The 22445-nt window shown below is 37.1% G+C and overlaps 1 long non-coding RNA gene across 3 annotated transcripts in view; it reads right to left on the bottom strand.

The window, feature by feature from the left end:
* Positions 1 to 688: 688 nt before the first annotated feature.
* Positions 689 to 22445, bottom strand: part of LOC148224416 (uncharacterized) — a 127079-nt gene continuing 105322 nt past the window's right edge. For all 3 annotated transcript variants that reach the window (XR_015802548.1, XR_015802549.1, XR_015802550.1), the window contains 3 exons: positions 17963 to 18085; positions 9134 to 9224; positions 689 to 4006 (listed from right to left, as the gene is read on the bottom strand). This is a non-coding gene — a long non-coding RNA (uncharacterized LOC148224416). The remainder of the gene's footprint in view (positions 4007 to 9133; positions 9225 to 17962; positions 18086 to 22445) is intronic.

The raw sequence follows: 22445 nt of genomic DNA, 5'->3' as shown, positions 1-22445 counted from the left end.
CCACTGTGAAGAAAATTAACTCTACTCCGGCTGAAATCAGCACAGTCATCCAAACTTCCTTCTTCAGTGCAGCTGTCCACAGCCAATTTCTGGAATCTGTTTAATCAGAGTCACTTAGGCACTGTGATGACACTTAGTCTTCATTCTTTCAAATATTCTATTGTTAACATAAATCAAGAGCAAAAGAACATTTGAAACCCTGAGGACTGAATATTGAATGTCAGACCTGTGTGATTTGATGAACTGGGATGAAAGAAATCCCTCAAATGCTAGAGTTTATCATGGGGTAACTGACAAACTCTTAGCTTAAGCACTCCTGGCATGGCATTATCATACTGACATCAATTGCCACAGCAGATAATGTATGTGAGTTTGACAAGTTCATTCTTTCAGAGAATATGACTTGATAATTGTTATTTTACGAGGACTAACCTGTAGATGAGATTAAAAATTAAGCAGACATGCTTTGCTCTCTCATGCTCATCAGAGAGTATCCCAATGTACATTCAATGATCACAGTGAATAGCATATACAGACATTCATTTATTCATTACTTGAATCCAGCAATAACAGTTTTATTCTGATCTTGATCTCATTTGCCTGTTCTCCAGTAGTGTGAGAGAACTATATTTACAAAGCAGCTACATTACTCTGATTGCAAACAACTGCACTTTTGCTGTCTGCATATTTCCATTGTCTATGGAAAGATGAGCTATGCTGGTGCTTAATGGAACAACAGAGAGACCGACTCAGCAACTATTTATATAACCATAGTTTTAGATTTGAAGTAGTTGCCAGATAAAAAATGTTGCTTTGCCTGAGATACACTGTGGAAAAAAAAATCACAAGAAAACAAATGGCCTGTGTTGGAAAGAATCCCTAAACAATAAGAAAGAAATTTTACATAAGCAACCATGTACACTGGACCTGGACTTGGACCCCAATATTCAGTTACCCTTTTGTAATCAAATAGCAACCCTTGATGTCCCAGCAGTGATGAGGGGTATACTAAGTTATATTCGTAGAAAGGCAGAGTTTACCTGAAAAGCTCTAATCTAATCAGAATGAAAAAAAAAAAAACAAAAAACCAAAATAAGAATGTTTTTCCAAATGCTCTATCCAACAGTTTTCTTCTCACTAGCAAAGTTCTCCCTCCAGAAGAAGATGAACATTTCCAAATTGTGTCAGGAGAATCTCTCCTAGGCTATTCTAGCTTTTGAGTCTCACCCAGGGACTGTCTGTAAAGTACTAGTTGGAATTTGTTTAAGTCATTCCAAGGAGCCTGGTAGCAGTTTACAAGACATAGAGGACAGAATGGCAGCAGTGAAAAATACCCTGTGCACTCACACCTTGTGATAAAACATTGATAGGGGCTTCCCAGAAAGCCTGGTTTTGTCAGACTTCTCCCAGGGAAATCATATTCCCTGTATTTAGAGTTCAGACTCAGGTGAAATAGGAAATGGCAGTATGAAACTTGACTTGAAGCGAAAAAACCCCAAAGCCCAAACCCAAACCACCAACCAACCAGTTTCATTTATTGCTAACCATACTGGTTTTTACACAGCAAGAAAACTTGAAAACAACATGTGTTATTTGCTTTGTTAGTGAGGGGAGAGAAAGGTTGCAGTAAAACTAAATTTAGAATTTTCAAATACATCACAAATCATAAATTCTGTGGGTTTCAGCTGACTTTGCTTACAATAGAAGTAAAATGTTGAGCCGTGAAACAGCTGCAGGGAACTCATTCAAAAGCAAAAAAGATGACCCAAGAAGAGAATAGCGTTCTGATTCTTGACGAAAATAAGAAGCCAAGAGAAGGAAAGAAATTTCAAGGTGATTCAGAGACAAACATTGTTTATATTCAATTACATTTCAAAGTAAAATTCCCAACTGAATTGTTTTCCGTCTACTGTGTGTTTTGTGCCATGGTGCCATATGCTACAGTTTGGAGTACTGTCTCCCTCAGTCGTCTTTTAATTGGTTTGACCTATGGGAAAGATGGCAAGAAACCAAACTAATTATATCAATTCACCTCCTGCTCTATAAAGTCTGCTATAGAATGACATGTCAGATGAAAAAATAACAACAGTAGAAATGCAATTACAGTTTCTTAACATATTTCTACATGCTGGACCTGCTTGTTGCAGTATCATCTTACAGATTTCTAAGGATTTTCTTGACAAATTGAGTAGATTCAGTGCAAAAGTCCTTTTTTGGTGATGAAGAAAACCAAAAACAACTCATAGCATTTATTCTCTCTGAAACCCTGTTTAAAGTAATTAGCACTACTTGCAAAAGGAGCAGGCCCCAATCCAGAACAATTAGCTCATTTTTAATTAAAAATAGATTTGGTATTTTTATGCCTTCTACAAGACATATATCACTGTTACTCTCCGTTTACACTGCTTTTAATTTAAATATCATTTCCTAACCAAGGAACTGGATGCTAATGTCAAAAAGAAAAAAAAAAGTGAATTTGATATCAGATATGTAAGCAAGCCTTATTCAAAGCCACAATTGCATGTCCCCCATGTCAGCAAAATAAGCGACTTATTTCAACTAATGCCATATCCATTTTACAGAGCGATGTTTGAAATGATGAAAAATGGAAAGCTTGTGAATGCTATCCCTGATACATTTTGTACCCAGAGTGGAGTGCATTAGACACAAACGAGTAGTGTTTTAATGACTGCTTACATTGAAATGATAAAGTGTGATTTATGTGCTTTTGACCATCTGAAAGGCAGTAGTTCCCCACTCTTTGTTAGGCCAGTATCTCTCTTTTCATTGACATTGGAAGATGTCAGAATAATTGACTTAACCATCAGTGACTTTAGATTGGTGAAATGAGTACCACTCTAAATCCTAAAGATTGAATCCTTGGAATAGATTTCTGAGAGATTTAATCAATATTTTTTGAGAAACAGCATACATAAGTATTTGTTTATTTGCCACATCCCATCCATATATTGGTTTACAAGTATGAATGTGTACCCTCAGTATGCATTCAAGTACATGTCTACTTTCCAACAGACTTTAGAAGACGTTTCTATTGGTGTCTTGGTTTGGTAGATAAGAGAAAAGCCTACAAACAAACCTACTTAAACAAAGGAGTTCACAGAATGACTATAGAGGCTTAATGAAACCACTGGGAAAGAATTAATTAACTGTCTCTACTAAACAGTTCAACTTAAATACAGAAAAGCCGGTGCCCGTCTTTAATTTTGGCAACAGAAATAAGCACCTCTTTAATAGTCAAAGAAAAGTCAAAATAGTCGCAACTATGGAAAGAGGTGGGTGTCTTCCATGAGGTTTTCTGCATTTTCATTTTCAGAAATGCAGAATGCTAACAGTTTTCAGTGCTTCACAGGACTTGAACACAGGGCACAGTCTCAAACTGAGCTCATGTATCTATTTAGCTAGTTTAGTTTTAAATGTACTATCAAATTTTCTTTCTGATGCACTGCTTGCCAAACTCAGCATGAATCTTGTCACAGGTTACAATGACACTGTGTTACACTGCTCCTTATTTTAAGCTGCATATTCCAGCGTTTTGGCACAGATGATCTCTGATAACTGGACAGAGATGATTCCTGCAAATCAATCACAAAATGGTCCTGCATTGTTACACTATTGTAGGGGGAAAAGTTGAGAAATTGCTGTTACCAATGAATCATGAGGGACTTATATCTATTTTTTTTTTCTATTTAGGCAGTCATTTACTCCTAAAGCAAATACAGAAAATGGGTCTATCGGAAAAAGCAAAAAAAAAAAAGCTTCAGTAACTGAGTAAACAGATACATTCTGTGAGAAGTATTTATCTTACTCTTCACTCTCTGAGAACACCTAATGTGTGTTCTGGAGAGAGAACCCGCACTCTGCAGACAATAATCGGTAAGGTGCTCCATCGAGGCACAATTCTTGTCTGAAAACTTGTTCTGTCTTGTCCTTTGAGCACCCTGCATAGTAAACCATTCTCACAGATGAGCCTTCTTCATCCCCAACCCTAAAAAAGAAGATATAGGAACTTTATTTCACCATAGTCACTATTATATATATATTTTTTAAGTAATAGAGTCATAATCATCTTAGGGCAAGATCACAGCAAGCTGCTGCTAAAGACCTTTATGATATCACAGACCTGACACTGGTGGAGCAACAGAGAGCAAACTTCTAAAGAGCAAAAAAGTTGTTTCCATGTGAGAACTTTCAGCAATTCAACATGCTCTAGTAATTCAATCGCAAGCTGTTACGTTATGTGCAAGAGTCCCTGGGTGAAATGGTGTAGTCTGGGTTATGAAGCAGTTCAGCCAGGATGATCATAATTGTTCCCTGCAGCTTTTAGATGTATTAACAACAACAAAACCAAAAAAAAAGTAAATAAACAGCTGAAACTGCCATATGTGTGGGGAGGCTGAATTGTTCCAAAATCTTGTCTCTCCTTTTATCTTCCTCAAGTGTTTATCTTGACCTGAGATTACATCTTCTTTGACAGAGCTGATATGATCTGACCAATAAATCATGGTGCTCTTTTCCTAAAATAAATCATAGAGATTCCTTAATTTTTTAGGTGAATTTCAGAAAAATAAGTAGAAACAGCAAATGGTCTGAAATTGAATGTGAATTAAGAATTTCTGTTTTTCAGTAGATTACAAAATCTCCTTCCATTCATACACAACAGCTTTTTAAAAACTCAAGAACTGACCATAGAGGAGCCACTCATTGGAAGCTGCTTCAGTGACCTGTCAAGGTATTAAGGCCCTTGAGACACATGTACATACAACAACATGGAGAGAGCTTATTTTAATTTAAAAACTGCAATTTTTAGTCTGCAGTGTAAAAAGTAGAAGGGAAGTACATGATGTTTGGGGAACTGCAATCTTCAAAATACTATATCTTACCAAATTTTGATTTCCAATATGAAATTATTCTTTCCTTTTAGATCTTAAAATACTTAATAAACCTGAGATTTTTCCCATTACAAGTGAATGCTGAGTGCAAAACCAAGCACTACAATAGTAAAATTGATATAAGAGAATTCAGAAGATGTCTCCTGCCTGACCATGGTCTGCATCATGGGGTGCAGGGGAATCTCTCTGCTTTGGCACCTCTCCCTCCTTCTTCACTGACCTCGGTGTCTGCAGAGCCGTTTCTCTCACATTTTCTCATTCTCTTGTAGCTACTGTGGGGTTTACCCATTTTTAAATGCTACCACAGAGGTGCCCTCAACATCACTTATGGGCTCAGTTTTGGCCAGCAGCAGGTCTGGTTTGGACCCAGCTGGCACCGGCTGTGACTTCTCACAGATGCCACACCTGCAACCCACACCACCCCCCACACCATTCCCAAAGCCTTGCCATGCAAACCTGACAGCAGAAACCTATGCTAAGAAATGGCTTACCCAAAGTCACAAATTACATCTTTGGCTGAGGAAAAATATAAAAAATATTTTTTAAAAACAGCTGTCCAAAATGCTAATCTACCAGTGCACAATCGTAACCTGATTTTATGCATTAAGGATAGCAGGGTATGAGTGTTTCCATCAATTTTGTTCATGTCAAAGATATAGTACAGGATAGATCCTTGCTTCCCTAATGCTAATTCTAAATGGAATGAAAACAATAGCTAAACAAATTCTAATTCTGTGAGTTTGAATATCTCCCTAACCTCCTAGAATGATTTAAAAGACTGACTTTTTTTTTCTTTTTTTTTCAACTGGAGAGGCTCCCAGCCCTGTACCCTCATGTTGCCTTTTGCAAAACAAGCTTTTTATTTAGAGATGTATAGTATTAGAAATCTTAAACCCACTTGCAAAACCAGATTGAAAAATAATTTTACATCAGAGGGAAAAGGTTTTTTTCATGATAAAAAGAATAATTAAGTCCAGCATGTGTGTATTAATAATGCACGTTTGCAAAAACAGGCACCACAAAGCTGTAATTAAAATAATTTTAGAAAATACAATCTTATCCTAGTGGATAGCAACCAGTAAACATTGTTCATAGTGAGAGGAGAAAGATAAAATATGGGATAAGTAGGGAGATAGTGCTGTGCAAAAGACTCACTATATTTGCACTGAATCATATTTTCTATTTCTGCTTTCATCCAATAGTGTGTATACTAAAAGATGGTTGCCACTGAAATTTGATGTTCCAGTGAGTATGAGCAAACATAGAATGTGATCTGGAGCATCATTTGTATTGGCAAAATTCTCAGCTGGAGTCCCACAGAACTACAAGATATTAAATAGATTTATTGCCTATCAGTTTTATACCAGAGGGAGAATATCTGCTTCTCACAGTGAAGAGATGCATTATAAAAAAAGTAACTGTGATACGATGAAATCATCATTCAGCCACGCTAAAATAAATGATAAATTCCCTCTGTAGATGATTTTTATCTGGTTGCACCTGACAGCAAAAGTTTTCACAGGCTGCTATACCCACAGATTTTAAAAGGAGATTAACTCTAAACAACATTTTCTGGTATCAGTTTAACCCTCTCCCTCCTCTTCCCAATTTTCCCAAGCTGTTGACTGAAATGCTTTTCTTGAGTTTATAGGCAACTCAAAAGATAAGTCAGGCAAAACATAGAGAACATAAATTTCAATTATCATTTTACACCTTTAGAAAAATAGAGGTGGGTATGTCTCTGCTAGAATTTTCTGACACTTTCTGGAGATGCACAGCCTTCAATAAAATTTGAAGGACTAAAAGGATTCTGATGTCCTACAGAATGTGAAAAATATGATTCTGCATCATAATTCTGCAGGCAACAGAGACTAAGGGAAAGACCCTTATACACACTGTGCTAACAAAAAACCCAAACTCAAAAATAGATCTCTTGATTTTATGAGTGAGATATAAAGGACATCCTCTATTAAACAAGCATTTACTGCATAGTAAAGGTATTGCATTATGTCATAATAAAGCATTCAATTATTCAGCCCACTTTTGTTTTGCCAGGGTCTATAAATCAGGAATCATAGAAGATGGAAGCACACCAATAGCAGATATAAACATCTTTTTAAGTTCCATAGATTAAATGGGAAAGCCACAGATCAACAGTAAATCTGGAGTAGTCACATCATCTTAATATAAAGCTAGTGCAAAATGCTTATTCTTACTCAAAAGTTTTATATTTTTTATCATTGCAAATAACCAAAGAGTAGAGTAGAGTAGCAAGCATTGCTTTACTATTCTGAACTCGTTGAGTATATTTTTTCATTCTGCACTCCCTAATATATGTTTTTTCATGTGTGTCTCTTGGCTGCACATCTCTCTCCCTTCTTTACCTTTTCTACCTTTTTTCTTTTTGTATACAGACATTTACCTATTCCTAATGGATTTTAGAGTGGGAGGTGGAGTACACTTCTCCATACAAATTCATTTGCCAATATTGAAATTCACATCTCTTGCCTTTCCTGAAATGTGTTTCTTCTGAGAGCTGAAATTAATTTCTACTGTGAGCACAAGGCTGTTGTTTATAAGGGATTGCTGCCCCGCCTCATGGGAGCTATTGTCTGTGACAGTGAGCATTAGGCTTTGAGCAATTGTACTATGGGTTCCAGTGAAACTGTGCTCCAATTCTTGCTCTGAAGTCCTCAGGGTAGGAAAATATAAAGGCAATTAGGTCTTTCTATAACAGATAAAATATCTTGTAAATTATGAAAAGAACCTGTACTGTTCTGGTCAATATGGGCAGCCAGACATTACCTCTAAATTAAACCAAACACATCCTGTACACAAAAAACAACACGAAAACAACAACAAAAAAAAAAACAAAAAACCAACCCCCTAAATGAAACAAAAAACAGTGAAAGACCTACATTTGACTCCTGGAGCTAGAGGACAAATCTAGTACTCTTTGTGCAGGGGGATAGACTGAATGTGAAGGAAACAAAATTGTATTTTTGTGTATCTCTTTCTTAATGTTTTTCTCTTGAATTGAATATGCTCATTAATTTCACTGGGAACTTTATGTGTGTGAGTTTTGATACATAGAATTATTTCCCCTGCCAGGAGAAGGTGCCCCTACAATCAGGAGTAATAAACCTTACTGACATGATTAAAAACATTTTAAACTATGTTCTAGTTCAATTCTTCCCCTCATTTCTCTCTTCATGTTTTTTTTATTTGACCAGTTCTTCTGGTAAATATTCAACAGCTGGGTTTATGTGGAATTGTATTACAGGGTGGGGACAATGGGAATTCTGGGGCTTCAGTCTTGCAACTCATTCTGTGCAAATAGAAAATAACTAGGTTTAATGATTTAAGCATTATCTCTTATTTAGACCCAAAAGAAGCCCATAAAGAGACAAGAGTATTTATTGTTTGTCCTGTACATTGAAACAACTAGGTACCCTGGTTGACTCAACTTATCTGAGCCTAGTGAAAGAATTGTACTTTACATGAAAAAGATTTTAAGACATCAAAATTAGTTCTTAGGTAAAGTAGAAGGGCTTATAATTGGGATCTAAAACTCCCCTATTTCTTTGTTTCCATTCAGATCAGGACAGTATAGATGAGTAAACCAGACTTGGAAACAAAATGTGCTCAGGACCCTGAGGCTGGCTGTCAAAAAAGAGCAGTATCCATGGTCTGAAGCTCCCTGGGTCTCTGAGGCAGGGTGGCCACATTCAGGACACTCACAGGAATGCTCCACAGATTGTGTGCTGAGCTCCCAGGCAGCACTTGGAAATTAGTGGCACAGTGACAAATGCTCGGGCCAAAGCTCTAGCAGGAATTCTTCTGACATCAAGGATGAGCAAACACCAGTCCTCTGCTCTGGCTCTGCTCTTAAATTAGCAATTTAAGCATGGCTATAAAGTTTAAGTACTTCGGTTGCTGTTTTGTGAATGGCTGAAGCACCCACTCCTGCCAGCTGAGCTATTTGAGACCTGCTTCACACATCAGCACAACTGAGCTCTGTAAACCATGACTTTGCCATCTGTATGCCATAAGTTCAATTCTGTGACGTTTCTAAAAGAACATTTCATGGTTTGGGGTGACTGCTGCTTCATTATAAATCCTTTGTCAGGCATTCTGAGGATATAAGGACTGCTTTGATAGGGAGACCAAAAGTGTGTGTATTGTGTGTGTATGTAGTGGGAGAGAGAATTAATGAATGATACCTTTAGGTTCAGGATGCCAACCTTCAAAAACACCTGTAGAAACTGCACATCTACATTTCCAGAGAGAGTTCACATATCCATGCTAAATCATCTGCAAAACAAAGGACATGTGACTGGTCAGTATATCAGAAGAGGTGAAAGCATTCAATTAGAAAGAAAAACCAAGGATTCCCATCCCTTTGGAGATCCTGCTTTAAATATGGAAGCTATCCTGGAACAAACCTGCAATAAGTGATCTCTTGAAAGTGAGCCTTTGGTACTTCCTTACGGTTCTGCTCTGTCACCATCTGGCCCAAAGAAATTTTAGCACTTTGGTAAAGAGGGAAAAATTGGAAGCATGATCCCAAGGGGGCCTCTTTCAGCCAGGCAGTTAATACTGGAGAGGGCTGAAGTGAGGTCAGATCCCAGCCACACTGTCAGCACTGAAAGGTGAGGCACAGCTTGCTGGCAGGGCTCAATAAGACACCTTCATCCTGGAGGAAGATGTACTTCAATAAACATATCTAAAAATTCACACCCAAGATGCAAAATGGTGCAGAGATGTGTACATGTGCACAAGATGATGGCCTAACCTACCAGCTCTCCTTATCTAATATGCTGCTTAGGAGTTGGTACTCACCTCTGGAATATACTTTTTATCTCTGGGATACATTGTTCATCTCTGGATCGTGGACTTCAGCTGAACACCACACATACGAAATTTAATGGTACTATTTGGTACAGCATCAGGTAAGTTATTTTCACATTCTGACGATTTACATTCCTGACTTGCATTAGAGAATCTCGTTGAAAACCTGGCCATAAATCCAGAGGGGAGCTACGTGTCCTTCAAGTCTCAGGTCAGGAGCGTGCCACTGAAATTCCAAGTATCTGGGGATGTGTTAGCTCAGAGTAATGAGCTTTTTCTCTCTTTATTTCTCTGCCAACTTTCAGAGTTAAGCAAACTAGTTTCTCACATGCAAATTTGTAAAATGAGCTTTCCATAGTCAAAAAACACCCCAAGACCCCCCAAGAACCTAAAAAGCTCTTTTTTTTTTTAATGGGTCAATGTTTAAGAAATTTTAAGCTAAAGCAGAATCAAGAATTCATATCCTTTTCATGTCTTCAGAAAAACAGCCATTTCAAGTACTGTGAACAGGTGGGAATTTTCATGCAAATGTAAGTTAAACAAAAATTCAGAAATGAACTTTCAGTGGTGAAATCATACATCATACATGGGAAAACTATCAAAGAGTTCATGTGCCCCTCTGGTTTATATTGTATTCATGTCAGCTGAACATAAAATTTTCACATTTGGGACTGAAAAATGATTTTTGGTATTATGATGACATTATAATTCTTGATTTACGGCCATGGAACCAGTTCCTGGAGCATTTTCAAACAGCAAAATGTCTCAACAGCACATATTTCCAAGCTGTAGTTTTAGCAGATAACAAAAATAGCTCTCACTGGATAGTGTGTGCTAGACAGCAGTCAGTGTGCTCCCTGCCAAAACACTCACTGCCATTTGAGCACATCCAGGGTGGAGGGAGGCCAGGGAACAGCCTGTACATAACACAACGTGAAAGATAATAGAAAGATACAACTTTCTTCTTCCTTTCACTGCATGCTGACTGCAGGCTGTAATGCTATCCTCTGTCTGGCAGTTGCAATAGCCCATATATAAAGTGGTGGTCTTCATTCTGGAAAGGCAGGTTTCTCTCAGTATCTAGAGTGTTTCTGCAAATTTTTGACAATTCTCTCATGCTCTTGAGCTCATGAACCCTGCTTATTAGCATGTGCGTTTATTAGTACAGTTTCAAGAATTGTGAAAACTTTCTTCCCTTAAGTACATAAAATGTGACTTGTAGAGTGTGTCAGAGTACTTTTCTAAGCTACCAAGTGGGTTTTATGTTTTTTTTCTCTTTTCAAGTGACAGGTTGAGGATTCTTCCCCTCTCTTAAGGGTGGGATCCCCACCTGCCCAGACTCCCTGACTATAGTTCTATCTGTTTTCCAGCTCTGTGGAAAACAAGACAACCAGCAGAGCTGAGACTCTCCAGAAGCCAAAGACTCTGGCTGATTAATGACTCAGAAAATGGATTCTCCAGGACAGAATGCTACCTGTTCACACGGAGCAAATAAAACACAGAGTGTCAAAACAACCAATTGCTAAAGTGCATGTTTCCTCTAAGAACACAATAATCTTTCCTTGGAATATGTGTGATGCTTTTTCATCATAGCCAGGCTGAGAGTACCAGGTTGATCTAAATATAGTAGTTACCCTACATCTGTCTCTAAAACAATGCATCTGAATTTCAGACTTATCTTCTGTAATTTACACCTATTAATTGGTCTGGCATGCCTAATTTAATTTTATCTGTAATTCTGTATATTTGGCATGGAAAGACTACATAGTAAAAGACAAGCTGTGGAGCCGTCAAGTAGAAAGTATCCTACAATAGCTCCTCCACTGTGTTTCTGATACTTTCCAGGTGTTTCCATCTTCAAAAACTCCTACTTTCCTCTTAGAGTTGTTTTGATTTCACTGTGTATTTCTAATAGGCTATTATTACACAGGCAGTTAGTCAAATCCATTATATTTATTAAAATATTAATAAGAATTTTCTTATTCAATACATACCATAATTTGATTCTAGTTATTATATTATGCCTCAAAAGTTCTTCTTTACTCACACTGTCTGCAGCTACCCTGTGCAAGCACAGGCCAGTGAGAACAAGGGCTTCCCTACCTCTCTCATCTGCTTTTCCTGACTCTGCCCACCCACCCACACTGTTTTTTATATCCTTCCTGAGAAGTGCCACGTACCATGAGAGTAATCTAGGTGAAGCTTTCCTTTCCCTTGCTCTCCCCAGAGCTTTATTCCCAGAGTGGTTGCCTCAGTGGCCTCTCTACTGTCGGCAGCAGGGGATTAAGGACAAGTCCCTATTGTGGCTGAAGCTGCTTTTTTGGTAGGGATGCTAGTGTGTACCAGTTAGACATACACAATACCCTTAGGTTATGGTAAGAAAAATTACCCAGACCAGCAGTATTGTAATACCCTTAGTTCGTGAACAAAACAGTGAAGAAAAGATAAAGTGAAAAGTAAAGAGTAGACAGCTGCTGTCCTGAATATTTATGAATGGAAACCATTACCAGATTTTATTAATTCCTGAAAAATTTGTGTATTACTTGACATTTCCTTTAAACACCAAAAATATTATTTTTAATTTTCATTTGTGACATGACCCTCTTTTGTTGCACTCTAATCTGACAAATTTGGGTTAAATCCTTCAGACAAAGAAAGATTTTTTTTTTAATCTGTGGTTTTTTACCCATGCCAAGCAGCAACATAAATGGATTTCACTGTAGTTGGAGTAGAATACATTTAAACTTCACATTTTATATATATATTGACTATAAAGATTATTGTGCTTTCAGGGTCATTTGAAAACAAGTGCTCACAAAGATTAAATTTATGAGAACTTTAAAACACACCATGTCCCATGAGCTGCAGTAAATAGTCTTAATTAATAAATGACAGTCTCAAACACACACACACAGCTAAACAATCTCTGTTAAATTCCTAGCTAGCTGAGTTAAGGTGCAGGGATTTGGAAGCACACTGCTTTTTTCATACTATCGGACAGAGACATGGATTTATACTAGCTGCACATACTAATATTTCTGTGCTATAGATTTCAATTCCAAGTGGAATAGCTTCATCCAGTTTCTTTATATATCCATTCTTTAACAAAGGGAAGTGGGGGTAAGAAATCTCATGCAAAAAACCCAGCATGGAGTACTGAAGCTAAAGCAGAAGATACACAAAATATTTTAAAATGCAGAAGTAAAACAAAATTTCACATCTGGCCTATTTATAGCCATATGTAACTGGTAGCGTGTCCATATCATAATAATTACTTCAGTACTAATACAACACAGATCAGCTGGATTTCTCCTAATACACCTAGTCCTGTATAGTTACCCTTTGCTGTATTTCAGTATTTCAGGGAAAGGAGGATGCTTCAGTGCTTCCTACAGCACAGGAGGTGACTGACAACATTACAGCCCCACTTGTAGATAACAGCCTGCTCTGCAGAGCATGGTGACTGGGAGATTATGATGTAATAGACTCATCCTGGCTGCACAGTTATTGGATTTTATGTTTCTTTCCAGATGTTTAGATCCAATCTGCATATCTCTTCACTCTCAATGGCTTTAAAGTAAGAGTATGAATATTTACTTATTTTAGTGCTTTCAAGGAAATCTATGGATGAAAGTGGAATAATTCCAAGAAGCCAGAAGAAAAATGGCAGATTGAGTACTCTGTCTAAGTTTTCATTAATGAGACCTTCTTTGTAGCATTTTTTTCCTTCTTTCCAGTGAGTTTGCCCTAGGGCTGAACACCTTAGATGGCTCTGTGCTTCAGCAGCTTGAAATTGCTTAGGTAAAACAGAACTCACCAGGATTTTCACTGAGAAGGGAAAAAATAAATTTTGTCTTTCCTAGCAATGTTTTATCTCAGGAAGCTCATATTTGTGGCATAATGAGAGAACATGCCTCAAGTTTCTTATTCAGGAGACTAGAGGCACACAGCTTCTGCAAAACTCTTAGACAAGATTAACTCGAGTATTTATTACAAACCACAGAAAGACTTGGAAACACCTTGGAATTCACTTTGATGCGCTTTTGTGTGTGTGTTGCTGAAAATCAGGGTATTTAAGGGATTTGTTTCTTTCTTATGTAATCGCAAGTAGTAAGCTTAATGCTATTTCAAAAATAATTAAATTCTCTTTATTGGAAAAAAAGTTTTTAGGTCAAAAGTAATGTAAAATAATTTAGCAACACTGTAGACTCCTGTGCATTTTGTACCAATGGGGTTCAACTCGCTGTGAGTAGCCTAATAGCTTGCTGTCTGTGTACTGCAATTATTTTTAACAGATGTCTGTTTTCTACATCTCTGAAGCCAGAATAAATCTAGCATCCAGTGACAAATTATTGTTGGTTTTAGCACCACCACCTGGAAAGCCTTATATGGAGCACCATAAATGTGCTAGTGACCTCGCACAGTATTAGATCATTTTTTGGGAGCTCTTTTTACATTTTTATATGATACAAACTACAATTCTATAATGTTTTAATAAATTCACACTACTGCTTATTTTCTTATTTTAACAGTTGTTATCTATCCATAATATTAAGCAAAGGGTTAATATTGGTGTTAATATTTTTATTTCCAAACCCTGACAACAGTTCTTATCCAAAGATAGCATCACATTTGACTAAGACTGAATAGTTTTGAGAGTTTTGTAGGCAATATGAGGATTAAACATCTGTAGAAGCAAATGTGAGATTTTTCAGATAATTCATTCTGATCATAGGTTAATTCTTTTCTTCCACTAAACCAGCTTACTTTTCAATTAACCTGCTTGCTTTGCACATTTTCTTTTCTCAAATCTTGTCTATTTTTCAATAGCAACTTCTCCTCCCTCTCCTCCACAAAAAAAAACACAAGAAATTGCAGTATTTGATTTCATCTCATCACAACCCACACACAGTAGGAGAAAACGAAGACATTCTCCTGCTAGATATTCCTAAGTATATAAGAGATGTTTTATGGGTACAGTGCAGTCTTTGCCACAGACCACACAACTCCTGCTGTAACCAAACCTACAGCCTGCCTGGGGGCCTCCCCAACAACATTCCCTACATGCAACAACAGCTCTCTCACAGAGGTAATATGCCTTGGTATAGTGGCACTAAATTAACATTTTTTTTTATCTCCTACATGTAAAATAAGAAGACAGCAGATATTGATTCTGTCCCTATGGACGTGTAATGGGGTAATAGCAATTTTTTGAAATATTTTCTTCAGTCCTGGTGTCAGGGGGGTTATCTGGTCAGTCATTCCCTCTACCAACAGCAATGGGCTGGATGGAGACATTAAATAGGTCAGGTGTGATCTTCAGGCTGTCATTTTGACATTATGAATTAATGTTACATTGTGAAGAGGTACAGATATAAAACCTGGATTCAGGGTCTATAATTGCATTTTCTGCTTATGAAGACTCCAAGAGTACCTTTGACATCATAAATTTTTCCTGTCTGTGCTACGTTTGGGCTTTTTTAAATCCTCATAGGGGATTTGCTTGTGTCTGTGTTAAGAAAGCATGAAATTCCTAGAGAAAAATTTTTGAACACTTAACTATGAAACTTTGCTGATAAAGGTAGTGCGTACAGCAAAAGTAGAGTTCAGTATGCCAGAACATCTTATATATAGGAATAGAATGTCTATAGAATTCCTTGGCCACAGAGGATTCTCATACTAACTGGCTACAGATAATTCTCACACCTGTTTTTAAATTGTGCTGCTGTGAACACAACCACAGTTCAAATTGCTTTGGCACCAGAACAACAAGCAGAGATGAACAGACAAGCATAGTAATGACTCAAACTGTTTCACAGAATGTTCCTATCCCAGATTTCCCAGCAGATAAAAATTGGACTATCTCCTTCTTTTCCTCATCCATTGACAGAGTCTAAATTAGCAATGCCAACACATTGCAAAGTGACAGGGAGTAGCCTCCTAGTCAATAAGGATGAAAAATAGATTATCATTGTGTTGATTAAGGAATGGAGAGTATTGGATGTGACCACCTATCAGAAACCATTCTGAGCTGACTGAATTTTACTGTAGTTAAATAGAATGGGTTCAGTTAGTAACTACTAGGCATGTCCATTTCCAACTTTGTCAGATGGATTTCCCATATAGGTCAATGCAGATCATCCTTTGCCTGATATTCCCAAGTACCAGCCTCCATACATACTCCATGTTCAGGGAACACCCTTGGACACCTCCTCTGGGTGTTTCCTAGTTGCATTGATACTTCTAGATTCATACTGAGATTTTATTTCTTTGCTTGGTAACCACAATTGCATTCTTTATAGATCTACCAAGCCCATTGCTAGGGTCTATTCCATTCCTATGTAGAAATAGCTATACAACTTTATATACTTCTTGCCACCCAGTAAGTAAGCTCAAAACACAACTTATAAGTCAAGATTTTAAGGAGATTTATGGAAGAGATCACTTAATATTAAAAATTAAAACAACAAAACAAATTAAAAAACCCTAAAAAGCAGCTTTGAAAAACACATTAAGGACTTAACAAATATAGGGACAATTTTGGAAAGACATGGGAAAATAATGTCAAGTACCATGCAAAATATTGCAGGAATCATGAACTTTTAGAGAAAGAGCACATACATGGTTGTAGGTACTTAATTATTTTTAAAGCATCTACTAATTTGGAGATTTTTTAATAATAGGTTTTACCAATGGAATCTGAAGAGAAGGCTCAGAGCTTCCCACTTTATCCTGTTAAACAGGGAGACTCCAGGGACAACTGCCCTGATACTCTACCACTTTTAACCTTTCAAGGAGAGACATTATATGCACCAGTGCACTGATAAGATGAAACCAATGCCACTACATCTGGTTATCTGATACCAGCCTCAGCCTGCAAGGACTCCCAATGGTTTTATCTCAGTTCTCTGAGCGTACACTCTTTCAAGTGTTAGAGAATAATAGTGGCATAATTTAGCCCAAACAAAATAAAATTATCCGTTTTCTTGACTGTCATCAGCAACTTAACACAAAATTGAATTTGCTGAAGTAAATTTTAGAGAAATTTTGTTTTGTTGTCTATTTTGGTCTTTATTTTCTCCAGAGGAGCATCACAGACTGGGATATCATTGATTCACAGCTCCAGACAAACAGAATCTGTTAAGATCAGAGTTACCATAATATTATTAGTTTCTGTTGTGCGAAGCTGGCATGGGATTTACTTTTCTGTAAAGGGACAGTAATTATCTCATGTTATCAAGAGTTTTAAAAGCACTTTCAAATATAATGCTAAATAATTACATATGTCAACAGCCCTACAGCAGATAACATAAGAATTAAAAATATCTATCTACTATCAGTCCATTTTGCTCACTGCAAAAGAGCTGTGTAATACTCAGCTCATAATTTGATAAACCTAACCCAGAGGAAAGGAAGGAGACAGCTGTTTTATTTCATCATGAGAAACATTTTTTTCTCCCCCATTATGTTATTAGTATAGATTCAAAGGCACAGAGATGATAATTCTGGCCTGGAAAATGAAATTCTTCTCCAGGGACTCTTTCCAGACTGATTTGCTCAATCAGAACTGTCTCCTGCTACCTGATCCTGGCTATGGTGCTTCAGAGCATCTAATCAAGAGATGATTGCAGATGATGGCATTAAGGAGGTTCAGGTTTAGTGCCATCATGGTGGTCAATCAATAATGTGATTGTCCAACTCAGTACCCAGGAGATCTGTGTATAAATCTTGCTATTTACTGACTCTTCATGGCTTGCTATAAAAACAAAATGGATGTTCTCTTACAGTGTGGAAATGCTCATTCTAAAAATATTTTTTCTGGCATAAACATTAATGTTTCCAAGAAAATTCTTTCAGTCTCCTTTTGGCTTTATTAAGATTACAGCTATTTCCATACTTCTAGTGACTTGTCATTTCATCCATGCTCCATGTTTCGAACTCAAAATCAAACCTGGCTGTCTAGTAGAAAAAGCCTTCACAATATTCAGCCCCTTTTGATACTGGTTTCTGAAAGGGAGTCTTATCGAGGATATTCAAATTCTAAAAGTTATTTAAAAATACAAACTAAAAAGGCTCCAAGAAAGCAAAAAGCTTATTGTGGAATAGCAAAGCATTCCCTTTCTTTCACTGTAAGAGAAAATTTATTTGTTTCTTATGATTCCAAACTAATAAAGTTATGACTTTGTTCAAACATAATTTACCTGGAAAATCGCAGCACACATAAGGGCTCTCCTGATTTCTGTATCTATGCATCAGATGTTCCACTTCAGCTGAGGAGTAGTAGAACCCAAGATTTCTTTCAAAATCCTTTTAGACAGAAGGAACTAGAAAAAAAAAAAAGTTGATTAATTAATAAGATTCAGAGTTGTTCAGCTTCTTTTATTCTGCTGAACTGTCCATTTTTGTTTTAGAACTAAGTACAGTGTTTTTATAGCTTCCTTCACGATTTATCTGTAGGTAGACAGTTTGCCACTCACATTCCTGGGAGGGTACATTCTGGTCATAGCCTCTATATCAACAGTATTAGTCCGAGGATTTTTATGTTTTGGTCAGAGTGACTCAAATTTAGATGTCGCAGAAGATTTACCACATTTTGATTTAGAATAGTTTTTCTGCAGTGTTCCAGAAAAAAATTAGGTAATACTGCAGCCATATAAGAAAATGTCTGTGGATAAACATCAACTTTCTCTTGAAGAATAAGTATACAACTGCACTGTATACTGACCATCTCAGCAAGAATCCCCAAAACAGGGCAGAACAAGATTATGTGGTACTGTAGGTCAAAGCATGTTAAATAGAAGCATACTTGGCACAATATTTTCATCATTTAATGAGAGAATAAATAAATGTTAGTTATTACTTTTGTCTTGGTATCATGGACAAGGTTTGTTGCCTTAGTCTATCCTTATTTTTTGCGATTTGATCATCAGGTTAGATCAACTACTTCTTATTCATAGATTTTGCCAAAAGATTTTTTTTTTTACATGAGGAGTCAGACTTAAATATTTATTGATGTATAACATCTATGTGAAAGCCAAAAAAGCTTCAAAACTAGAAGTGAGAGTTGAAATTTAAAGCTACCAGATTTAAGATGCTTCAAAGATTTCAACCTGCTATATGTAATGGTTTGCAAAAGTGCCTTTTGAAAGTAGTTTTCCCTAACACTTTCGGGCTATGACTGAAATCTGTTCTGTTTATTATTTTCATGATGTTCAGATACTTATCTGATACAGCATGAAGGATTTGATCCTGAAAAAATAACTGCAAATGTAAACAAATCAACATCCTGTGACCACGGTTAGCTAACAGTAGCAAGAAAGAAAGTACTCAGCACTTAAGTTCTGCACTACAAACAGAGCATATCCAAGAAATTAATGAAAAGGCAAAAGAGAGGAAGAGAAGAAAAAAAGAATCAGAGATATGATGTTGAAATAAAATGTAAATGAAAATCACACATTTAATATGAAGCATTTTTAAATCAAATTAAAAATTAGAAAGAATTGAGGCAGCAAATCCAGAACTTGATGATAATCAAGTTAAATTTTAAAAAATAACAGAAAGGAAAGGCAATAAATAAACAATCCTTTACAACTAGAGACAAATAATTTGAAGAAAAATAAAAGGCATATACTGCTTGGTAAAACCAAAGATGTTTAATTTGTCATAAAATCCACTATAAAACAAGAAAGCTATACAGACAACAAAAAGACTACTAGAGTTATCTATATTTGAAACAAGGATTCAAGCCTCAGGTGCTCACAGGAATGGCTGAAACAAGATTTTAAAGGGTTTTCAAACCACTAATAGTTTTATTTTCTTGCTTTACTTATTTTTACACAAGCAGTTACAAAGTGATAAACTACAGGATAAGCACAAAGTGATAATAGAATTTGATAAGGCAGAACATGTTCAGTGCAGTATAATTCATTCCAGATGGTGAAACTAGCAGAAGTTACAAACAAATAAATGAAGTTGTTTATTCAAGTCCGAAGCTGACCTCCCAGGATTCAGAGGGGGAATGTCAGATAAAATAAAACGTCTTTGCCCCAAAGCACAATTGGACAGCAGCTATAGTACAAGAAAGCTCATGGCTAAGCAATTAGCTGTCTTCCACATTTACTACTTGACCATATTTTGGCCCAACACCAAATCTACTCCAGTTCTAGGAATTCAATACAGTTGCTAAATCCTCTCAGTCAAGATATATATTTCCCCTCTCTTCCACCACTGCTTGATGAGTCCTTTTCATAGCAGGGAGGCATTCCTAGTTCAGTCCTAATCCAAAACTTATTGCAGAATTCAGTTGGACTTTCAGGGGACGAAAAGGGGAGAAACTGCAAGACCATCAGAAACATTCATTCTTGACACTCACAAAGGTTACCCATGCCCCAGGCCTGATTTGTTAAAACGCAAGTAATTCTATTGCTAAAGGGGAATTTTCATGAGACAGACTCCTGCTAACAAATAAATACTTCAAGACTATTGATTGCCATCAGAGAGACCATCATCTGGTAGAGTTTTGCCATTTCTAGTCTGAGCAGCCTTCAAACTAGCAGCTAAAAGAAAAGAGTCTTTATTATTCCATGTCAGCCACCCACACTTCAGCTTCCCTACAGGCAGGATAAGATTTGCCAATACTTCTGTAACACATTCATGGGCATAACAAGAAAGAGTACTGCTACTAACTGGCCACAGGACTGACTTCACGCTTATTAACTTCTCTGCTCTCCTCTTCCTCTGTTCCCAATTAGCAGAGGGTGGCTGTTTGTAGGCTTCAGGCTGGAAGCCGTCACCCTCACATCCATGTGGATGTGTGGCAGTAATTGCTCCAGCTGCAAAGCTGCCTTTAAGATCAGAGGTCCCTCCAGCCCTAGAGGCTTTCTGCAGCTGTGTGCCCTCCTGTCAGCCTGGCTGCTGCAATGGAGTCTCAGCCTTGCTGGGGTGGCTGCTGTGCTTCCACACCTCTTTGGTAAAGCCTGGTTCCCTAGTGCCTTGGGCAGCGTGTTGTCATTTGCCTCTATGCAAACTGGATGTAACATACTGCTGGAGCAGTACATTAGACAGAAGAAAACTACTAAGACCAAGCTAACAACATGAAATGGTTTCTTCTCAGCAAGAGACTTCAATAAGTCTCTTTAAATTTAAGTGTAAAATTCTCTTTCTTTTTCTGTACTGTATGTTCAGCAGGGGCTGATTCACAAGCAAGCTTCTGAGTTTGGTTTTTTTTTATGCTTCTTGTTTTTCTCACAGCTCAGCAAACACAATCAAGGCTGCTCTGTAAAGGTATCTTTCCAGGCTTACCTGATTCACACAGCAGGTTGCAATGAAAAGAACAAAATATCAGATATGAAAGCAGACTGATTCAGAGGAAAGCAATAGTAATCAAAGATAAAATTGTTAATGGAAAGGAGAAAAAAATCTAAAGAGCTATGCAAGCAAAAAAATGCTGGTAAAGAACAATTGAATTGTTGGCTTTAATTACAGAAGAACAAGTGAGAGAAAAAAAAGGAGAGGAAAAAAAAAGACTACTGTCTTCTAAAGATGAAAGTAGAGCTTCCCTCTCTCCCTTACATAGTGTAAGGAAATAAAAGCCCTTAATGTAGGTGGCAGGATGGATTCAGCTATAATGTAAGAAAAGTAGGCAGGACCATCAAAGTAGTAAAAAGGAATGATTCAATTCAGTACACAGTTGTGACCTACAACCTTTAATGGCCCAGAAGAAGGACATACCTTATTGCTTACTTTGGGATTTGTTTCTTTTTTTCTGTGGTTACTGGTTCTCCAGTGTGTTTCATTTATTCTTCTGGTAAATTCACAAAATATGCCTTTACTACTAATTTTATAGCTGAGTGCTTTGGGGTTTGGCTGATTTTGTTTATTTTGTGTGGGGTTTTGTTTGGTTTGGGTATTTTTGTCAGATGTAACATCTTGTGGAATAAGAATGAACAGCTTGAAAGATAGTGTGGCTGTATGGAATCTTTCCCTCTACCTACGGGGGTAGGGGCTGTCATAACAAACTGTTTGGAAAGCCAACAGTGCCTAAGTAGTTCAAACATCAGCAATGTTATGTATCCAAGCATGTCTGAATTGCAGTCAAAGGCAGAAATGTACCAGCTAGCTTTGAATTAGACAGCTTGTGTGCCAACAGCAATGTATCTCACATCACCACAATTCTTCCTCCACTATTTCAAATTAATTTCCTGATGTGATCTATATGAAGAGAATTATAGAGTCCAGCACACCTGTCACTTCAGCCTGGGCAATATTAGCAATAATAACATGTCTTTTGTAGTAGAATTACAGTGATTTATAAGGGAAATATGCTACATTAAAAAAAAAAATCTATATATACTTCTAATTAAGTATAATTTTTTTTCATAGGGGAACATCATTTGTCCTTCTCTAAACATCAGAAAAATCTATTGATTACATTGGTAAGTTCTCTATCCACCCATCACGTGTAGACAAGAATATCTCACAGTATGATGCATTTCCATCTCTCTCCACGAATCCCGATGTTTGCTGTTAAATAAAACAAAGACAGGGTCCAGTCTCTGGGTAAATGGTTTGACTTGGCTATATCCACACTACATAGCACTTAGTATTCATCTTTCTCTGAGCCTCAGTCACCATAAGTCATGCTTATCATCTCTATGTGTTTTCTTCTCAGCTGAACGTGTTTAG

Source organism: Sturnus vulgaris, chromosome 3 (assembly GCF_052056855.1).
Source record: "Sturnus vulgaris isolate bStuVul1 chromosome 3, bStuVul1.hap1, whole genome shotgun sequence".
Classification (NCBI taxonomy): domain Eukaryota; kingdom Metazoa; phylum Chordata; class Aves; order Passeriformes; family Sturnidae; genus Sturnus; species Sturnus vulgaris.
Note: the sequence above shows the minus strand (reverse complement) of the source record. Positions and strands in the feature narration are given on the sequence as shown.